The sequence below is a fragment of the Fukomys damarensis genome, unplaced genomic scaffold, assembly GCF_012274545.1.
Source record: "Fukomys damarensis isolate Sample0158 unplaced genomic scaffold, DMR_v1.0_HiC HiC_scaffold_6, whole genome shotgun sequence".
NCBI classification, from domain to species: domain Eukaryota; kingdom Metazoa; phylum Chordata; class Mammalia; order Rodentia; family Bathyergidae; genus Fukomys; species Fukomys damarensis.
In genome coordinates, this window is record NW_022900918.1 from 13,659,169 (window position 1) to 13,667,876 (window position 8,708).

At 34.3% G+C, this 8,708-nt stretch overlaps 1 long non-coding RNA gene across 1 annotated transcript; it reads right to left on the minus strand.

The window, feature by feature from the left end:
* Positions 1-5,115: 5,115 nt before the first annotated feature.
* LOC104861034 lies at positions 5,116-8,451 on the minus strand. Its single transcript, XR_779889.2, has 4 exons — positions 8,246-8,451; positions 7,405-7,570; positions 7,184-7,327; positions 5,116-5,799 (listed from the first exon to the last, which is right to left on the minus strand). It is a non-coding gene; the product is annotated as an uncharacterized LOC104861034 (long non-coding RNA).
* Between the last annotated feature and the right edge of the window lie 257 nt (positions 8,452-8,708).

The following is an 8,708-nucleotide window of genomic DNA, read 5'->3' on the forward strand; positions in this document are numbered from 1 at the left end:
TTAGAAGTGTCATATCTGTTTGAAGCTAAATACATTTTATAAAATACATGTTATGTCAGTATTTTTCCTTCTATAGATTTGCATAGGCCGTACACCACAAAATAAATTTATTTACTGCCTATAAAATATCTTGAAATAATTGTTTATAATATCCTGTTAACTTTGATTATCATTAAAGTACTGACAAAAAACAATTTTGGAATGAAAGGAAATTCAATAAGTTGAAAAGAGAAAAAAACTACCCAGCTTTTCAAATAGCTCAGATAAATGTTGGTACAATGCCACCTCTTTAACCACTGGGTTTATATTCTAGCTCATTATCCTGGGCTATTCATGAAGAAATTCAACTAATGCCAAAGAAGGAAAATGGACCATTTAGGTATTTCAATCGATGGAGAACCAATCAAAACTGAAGGCTTTATTAGTCAGCTTCACGTTATTGCAATGAAATAACTGAGACAGTCTTCTTACAAAGAAAAGCTTTATTTAGCTTACAGTTTGGGAGGTTCAAGTACAACATCAGGCAGCCTCCTGGCTGTGGGCCTTTGGTGAAGATGGTAACTGGCAATAATGTGAGTCAGGAAACAGAGCTAGAAGTTAAGACTGGGGTCTCAGGATCCCCTTTTAGGGTACAATTCCCATTACCTAACGACCTTCACAAGATCCTAGTTCTTAAAGCTCCATAGCATAGTACCACCAGGTAACTAAGCCTTATATGTGGACTTTGGGGAACTGGAAATATAGCTCAGTGGTAGAAAACTTGCCTAACCTGTGCTAAGCCCTGGCTTTTATCTCTAGCACTACAGAAATAACCCACAAAATAAAACTGTCTTTATGTATGGACCTTTGGTAGGGGGCATTCACCCTGTAAAAGAAGCTGTATCAAAAACTCAGCATTTTTCTACTTAATTCATTTTGTTTTCTCATATCCCAAACTATGTATTAAGGTAGATTTTGTGGGTGTTGATACTGTTATCTTACCCTAAACTGCAAATATTGATTGTGCTCTTCTATTCTAGAAAAGCCCTAATTGGAAGTTGATGTGTAATTCTGTTTCTATCTGTGGCATGGTTTCTATTTTTTTTGTGTGTTTGTTTTTGTTGAATTTGACTTTACTTTCATCTACTTTAACATATTTTACAATCTGCAGGTTTTCTGCTATCTTAATGGCTTTGTGTATTTAAAAGATAGTCTAATTTGTGAGAAACTCTATGAAATAGCCAGAAAAAATTACAAGGAAATTAAGAACCACACTGCCTGTATTCATAAAAGAATGGGTTTGTTTGCATATAAATAACCTCTCAAGTTGGGTTCAGTCAAAAGATTAATCACTTTGTCCAGAAGTCTATCACTGTCAAGAAAAGATTCAAACTTAAGATTTTTTCATCATGACAATTCAGCAAATCATTTATAATCAACATTTCCTGAGTCCTAAAATATTAGGCTCTAGAACACATAAAAGACCTTAAAAAGTGTATCCTCTGGTTGAGGGAACAGAACACACACACACACACACACACACACAAAAGAGACACATGATACCCTGGGTTAAGTGTCAAAAGAATGACATGAAATAGTATCATTTTGTCTTCCTATTCCTGATTACATGTGTGAAATAAAAGCATTTATATTTGCCCTGACTTCCTATGTGGGTTCATTAAAGCTCAAATCAAAAAGGTAAAATTCTCAAATTATTAAAATTATTTAATATAAAGCTTGACCACACTGAATCAATATTTTGACTACCCTGTTTTAAGTGAAAAAAATAGTTTATCACTTTAAATAAAATAATAAAAAAATGCGACAATTGCCAAAAATTTCATATTGAACTTTTTTATTCTACAAAAGCAGGACTCTAAATATCATCCTAGTGGATTAGCAAGGAAGATCCATTCCTTTTTACTTTTTCCTCAGTGATGTCATTATGATATATGTCCCAAAGTTACAATAAAAACAATTTTTCATTACTCTTAGCTCCAGATTCTGAAGAAGTTCTTATGCTTTTGAAGTTGTTCACATGATCTTAGACTTATTACTCCTTTCAGCAAAAGCTGAACCCATTTTTCAAAACCAAAACTACACCTGGTAGGTCTAAAGGGGAACCTACTTCCCTTGTCATTGATTGGCTCAGTATCAGACTGTGACTCAACCCAGATCAAAGAAATAATTTCCTTCTAAGACATATTCCCAGGAGTTTCTGCAGAAAGTATACCAACTTAAGAGAAAGCTGAAAGATGGAAGTGTTTTAGTCAGTGGGGTCTGCTACAATACAATACCATGGGCTGGTGTTGGGGGGGGGGGTTATAAACTACAAAAATTGCATTCTCACAGTTCTGGAAACTGGAAGTCTGAGGTGAGGGGCCAGCTAGGTCTTTCTGATGAGTACCTCCTCTTCTGTGGAGGTCTATAATTTTTTTAAAACAAATGTCATCTTCCATTATACAGTATGTTAGTATAACTATTATCAGAATTATACAAAAAGGTACTTTTCTTTAAAATGTGTTTGATGAATTAAACATGTAATGGGTAAAATATTATACTGTTTTCTAATTTTCTATTTCACAAATAAGCTAAAATTTGTTCAGAGACCCTATTGCTCTCAGACTTTCTAGAGCTTCCCCAATAAGATAAGATAATAGAACTAATTTTGCAGAGAAACCAGTGGAATGTATAATTTTTAATGAAAAGGCTCTAGTTAATACTAATTCACAATTTTAAAATGAAAGCATGAACATTGCTACAATAACACTGAATGTTTGCCCCTCCCAGTCAAAACATAGGTGCCTTATACCTGTTTTGTAGCAATCTATGAAAAACAAAATCAATTATTTTCCACCTTAGAGGACTGCTGGTCTCATTCAGCTGGCGTGATGATCAAGTAATGGCTGGATTGAGAACCAGAATGCCTAGATTTGAATGAAAACAATAGCAATAGCCAGAAAGATAGCCAGAGCAAATTTCCCTGGGAAAAAAAAGTGAAATTCAAAGCTTTCAGAGATAGAAGCCATGTGTCAAATTCAAGGGTATGAGGCAGGAGTGAGCCCCCAAACCAAAACCCAAGTGATCTTGAAGTCAAAATTCTGGGTGACTAGAACCAGCCCAGCAGGATATGTGTTCCAGAAGACCTATCTCAAATACTTCTATGTATTCATGAGCTCCTGTCCCAGGGCCCAGGACGCATGCGATTGCTAGAAATATGGCAATGGCTTCAAAGACAGGAAACCAGAACACCAGTAATCTCAAAATAAAAGCCAAGATTTAAACACTTAAATGTGAAAAACCATGACGGTGTGAAGCAAAACATTGATTGGTGTAGTAAAAAACTTAAAAGCAGAGTCTTACTCTTGGTGGAGCAGAAGATCTCTGGTAAGAAATAACATGAGAAAATACATAATGTTATGGTAATCATACAGATTACAATTCACAAATATATTTCAGGAGTTTTATTTCTAGTGATGTTTAATTGTTGAGAAAGAGTTGAGATCAAGTCCTTATACCAAAAGACATCAAGATTAACTGAATTTCAAATCTAGCTGTATAACAGCTATCTGGACAACACTGAAAATCCACTACACAAAAGTAATCCACTCTGCAAAGATGAAATAAGTGTACTGTATACTGCAGACCACAACATGTGCATGCAAATGTTTGTCACTATACAAATCTTAAATAATTTTACTGATGGGGATTAACATCAAATATTTACCAGCTGGAGCACCGCTGGATCAATGGGCTCATCTCCCTCCCCTGAGTACACACAATAATAAATGAATAGGCTTGGACTTGCAGCAGCAAGAAAAGGTTGCCTGAAGATTGGAAATCAATGATACCACTATAAAGTACATCAACAGGTTAAGCAATAAACTGAGGTGGCTGTCATTTTGTTGTGTTTTTTTTTTAACTGTAATAACAAGGAAAAAAAGCTAAAAGGAAAATTTTATTATGTTCACTTTATTTACTTTCAAATTTACAAAATTAATTTTTACAGAATTCTGGGCCAAGTGTACTTCATTAACAGAACATCTTGTCCCAAACTAACAATGTCTCTTAACACTAAATCCAGTTCCTGTCAATCTGTCTCTAAAAATATTTTAGGTTCAGATTTGCAGCTCTTGTTTAGTGTTAAGAAAAAGTACAATAACTAAATTTCTGCAGGCAGAATAGGAAATGAAATTACAATAAATAATGTCATGGGAACCTATATAAATAAAACATTGTTTCATTCTCTTTTAAGCTCAGATTTGTTCTATTAAATCTCATGACTCAGTAAGCTAAGCCAAAACAAAACCACGTTATAATTTATTATGAAAAATTCAGTGTTAATTTTGTCTTTTAGAAATAAAGATATTGAGCTCTAAGTATAGATTTAATTAGTCTTTTAAGTTTAAGAGAATGGTTGATAATAAGAACTCCACTAAAATACTGAGTGGGTCCACTATACAGCCCTTCCACAGACCCGATGAGATACTCTTTTCTACCCAACAGCGTAACAGTATCATCCTTGTGGCTTTCTTCCCCTTCATCTCAGTTTAGGGGCTGTGTGGCAAATCCTAGTCTAAGAAATACCTGACAGAATCCCACAGCACAAGAATCAGAAGGTTTGTCCCTGACTACTGGACTTTTCCTAATCAATAAAAAATTTAGTCCAAGTGAACTCAAAAAATGAGACAACAGTGACAAATGATACCAAGGGAATACTTTGGTAGAATCAGAAATCAGAAAATCTGTCTCTTTGAGAAAAGAATTGGTACTAATTAAAGAGAAATATTACAATTGGGTGCCCTAAAGATCTAGAAAGTAGAGCCCTTTTCAAAAACCTAAAAATAATTCACTTGTTCATTTGCTACTTTGAAAATTGTTGTTTCCTGCAGGATAATATTCAGCTGGATTCACAGAGTTTAAAAAAAAAAGGCTTATTCGATTCTTTGTTATTTTACATATTCTATCTCAGTATTTTCTTTTGTGAAACTTTTGTAAAAGTCTCTGAAAAGTTAGTTTTCCATGTAATTTATCTTCTTGTGAAAATTTGAAAGCCTATAAAGCACTGCTTATAAAATGTTCTGAAAGTACAAGTGTATACATAGTAGGAATTAATTAGTGCAAAATACGCCGTTATAAATCACTTCAATTGAAAATAAATACATTAATTTGGTTTGGGTTTTATTGCATTTCCTTTCCGCGTTCTTCCAACCAATGTGGACTCTGTAAACCCTCTAAGGAATTGGTCAGTCAGTGAATGTGCTTTCTGAAGCTTCTTGTATCAAGCCACATTTAAAATATGGATATTAATATGCACTTTTAATTGAAATGGAAATCTCATTCCATAAACATTAAACATTTATTTATTGAGACTTTACTGTGTGCAACTAAATAAGACTAGGGGTCAAGAGACACCATAGCAGCATGGCTGAATATCATACAATCCCATATGTTGGTAATAAGTTACAGGTGAAGTGTACAAACACACATGTAAAAAGATAACGTTAGTGAATTTCTGTTCCCAAAATTCTTCTTGGTTCAAGAGGAACTGCACATTTTTGGAAAACAGTTTTAATAGTCACATTAGTGAGATCTAAAACATTTTAAGAATTTTACAACAAACTCATTAAAATGTCTTTTTTAGAGCAGAAATCAAATTAAATGTCCCCGTGTTTGCTTAGGTCCTATGACAGATGAGAAAGCAAGTTGGAGGTAGGAGTCTTGAGAGAGTTCAGCCACTCTGCATAACAAGTAAATCCACTTCTGCTTAAAGTCAGTCCAATTGTGAAGACCACTGTGAAAATTCAGAAGAAAGAGTATCTGAAGGAGGAAGAAGAATAAAAAGAAGAATGTTTGGGAGGAAGAGATGAAGGATGAAGTAACAATCTCATTATAATGAGTTGGGCTATTAGGAATAACGCATAGAGCAGTAACATCTTGGTGGAGGTAAGCCCAAGGAAGAAGTCCTGTGAACATAAATATCTACCACATTTCTTGTAATGCTTTACATTTCTGAAGCAGGACTCCCACTCCCACACAATTTTCACCACATGTCCCACCATTTATGCAAGAAACGCTACAAAAAAGACACACATCCACCAAAATTCTTGCTGTTTATTGGATTTCTTGATGAAAAACCATCCGATATCTAATGTTGTTCCAAATCTGCACTGATGCAGGCTGAACACTAGGTGTGGCTGGGAGTGACAGTCAAAATTAGGTTAGTTACGTATACAAACTCTATAAGTAGGGCAGACTTATAGACAAACTCTATAAGTAAGCCCTAAAACTGATACAATTTGATGCATTATCTTTAAGAAAGGTTGGGCAAAACTATAATTAGCTACAAGAGTTTGAAAAGAGTAAAAAAAAATGAGGGATGCTGAAATTAAGATTTCATTCACTTCAAAGTAAACCCACTTCTGCCTATAAACCAGCCAAATTGTGAAGACTTTTTCCTAAAAATAATAATAATAATATGCGTTATTATTCAATACTTTTCATGAAATAAGATAAGAACCCCAGAATTCTGGGTAGAGTGGAGAGGGGATGGGGATATATAAAAATAAAATCGTTTACAAAGTCAATGTTTATCATTAATTATCCAAGTAATTTCCTATGTGCGCATTACTGGCACATTCTTTTAATTAAATATGTGCCTGATATAGAAGCCCTCTCATTATGTCACTATAATCAGGAAGAAGCAGTTTATGTCATTAAACTGCATACATTTTAAATGCACAGTAATTCCCAGTGTCAAGTTAAATATATATAGAATGCTGATTGCACCAGTTTCCAGTTACTCATATTAAAATTTATCAAGAATTTGCATGAATTATAGAGTACACTATTACTTTTATAATTATGGAAGAAAGTAACTTCTTTTGATTCTTCTGACAATGATGGATGTGTGTTTGAAAAAGATGAGAGGTACTACTGCTGTCAGCATACTCTAACCATTGATTGAACTTTCCTTAATTTGTGCATTAGGTCAACTCTGTGCCTTTCCTTCAAGAATGTTCCACTGGGAACACATGCAACAGCATCAAAAGAACATAAAGACTATGTCAGTGAAGCAGACTCTTAATGTAACATTATCTGTCTACCTGAATTCATGTTGACATTGGTGGTAAGGTTCAAGGAGCAACAGGGAATAAAATTTTATCTGATGGCTCTGCTTTGCTACTGTACAGTGGATACTCACCCAGTCTCCCTTCCCTCTTCTTCTGGTAAGAACTTCAGTTCTTTCTTTGGAGAACAATACCCCTGCCCTTTGTTCTGGTCCCATGGGTTTGGTGTATGATCCAGGCCAGACCAACTGAATTTATTTTTTCCTAGGAAGTTGCATCTATGGATAGGAGGAGAAAAAACATGTAGAAACTATTGGAGCTAAGTGTTTTCAAAGGCATTGACCAAAGAATATACCATCAGTTAGCTTCTGCCAATTCTCTGGAAGAATCCTATCAGAGCATGATGATTCAGCAATTTTTTGGAATCTGTTAACTATTCAGACTTCCTTGTGTGCTGTAGTTAAGTTTTCACCGGCTTATGTTAGAAAGAAGTTGTCTCCATTGGTAGCAACTGATGTACCCTAGAATGGGAATAGAGGGAATATCTATTGCCAAGTTTATAAGACCTCACTTCTGATTTTTCAATGCTATTCATTTTTCTTTTTAACTTTGGAATTATATTTGAAGGAAATAAGAATATAGACATAAAAATAAAACCCCTCTTTTCATTCTCCCAAATTAAAAAAATTTGGTTCCTTTCAAACTTCACCAAATTTTCCATAACATGTATAAATATTGGGCAAGATGCAATATAAGAATGGTTTCAGATATAAATTTCCAAAAGGAAATTCTTTTTGTCAAATGATTACAAAGCCAGATGGAATTGGGGAGTTAAAAAATTGTCTCTTCTGGTTTTAGACCTCAGTAAAATTTTTCTACCTTTCTCAAGACCTAATTTAAAAGTTTATGTTCACTCTGGGGAGACTTCAAATTTAAAAATTAGTTTAAAATTAGCTAACTCTTAAATTAGTTAGAAATATTTTGGCAAGTTTATATTTGTCTGTGTTCATATAGCTCAAAAGAGATTAGTTTTGAAAAATTGAAACTGGCAAGCTAGTTACTCTATCAGCAGCCTAATTGATTTATCTACTTAAACAACAAAAACAATAGATACAGGGAATTTCTGGTGATTTCCAAATTCAGCACTTCCCTAATATCTTCCCTATGAGCCCAGGAGGTTACCATAGGACACCCACCTCCGCACAGTGAAAGGAAGTCCTCTGTGGAATCACTTGTCAAAGATCTCACTGGTCTTTCTGTACCGGATCACACTAGAGAACCTGAGCTCCTCCCTTCTCTGCCCAAGACAGTGCTCACATTCAATAACTGCAGAGCCGTCTGCTCCGTTTTTGGTGTAAACACTCTGGAGTTGAGACAAGTGTACTTCTAGATTTGTAGTGGAAAGCACCTTTAAGACAAAAAAGTAAATCTATGTCCAATGTGGTATTATATGAAATATTCACAAGCTGATAATAATTACACAATAATCTTTGCCTTTTTTCAGCCTATATTTCTGAATTGTTCAAAATAGATCTTTCAGCTACTGATTAACTATACTTCAAGCCAGGTGTGGGAGAGAAAGTATATGCTTTTAGCAAAATCCATATTTTAAAATTTTAACTGATACACAAAAACTTAAAAGAATATATATATATATAT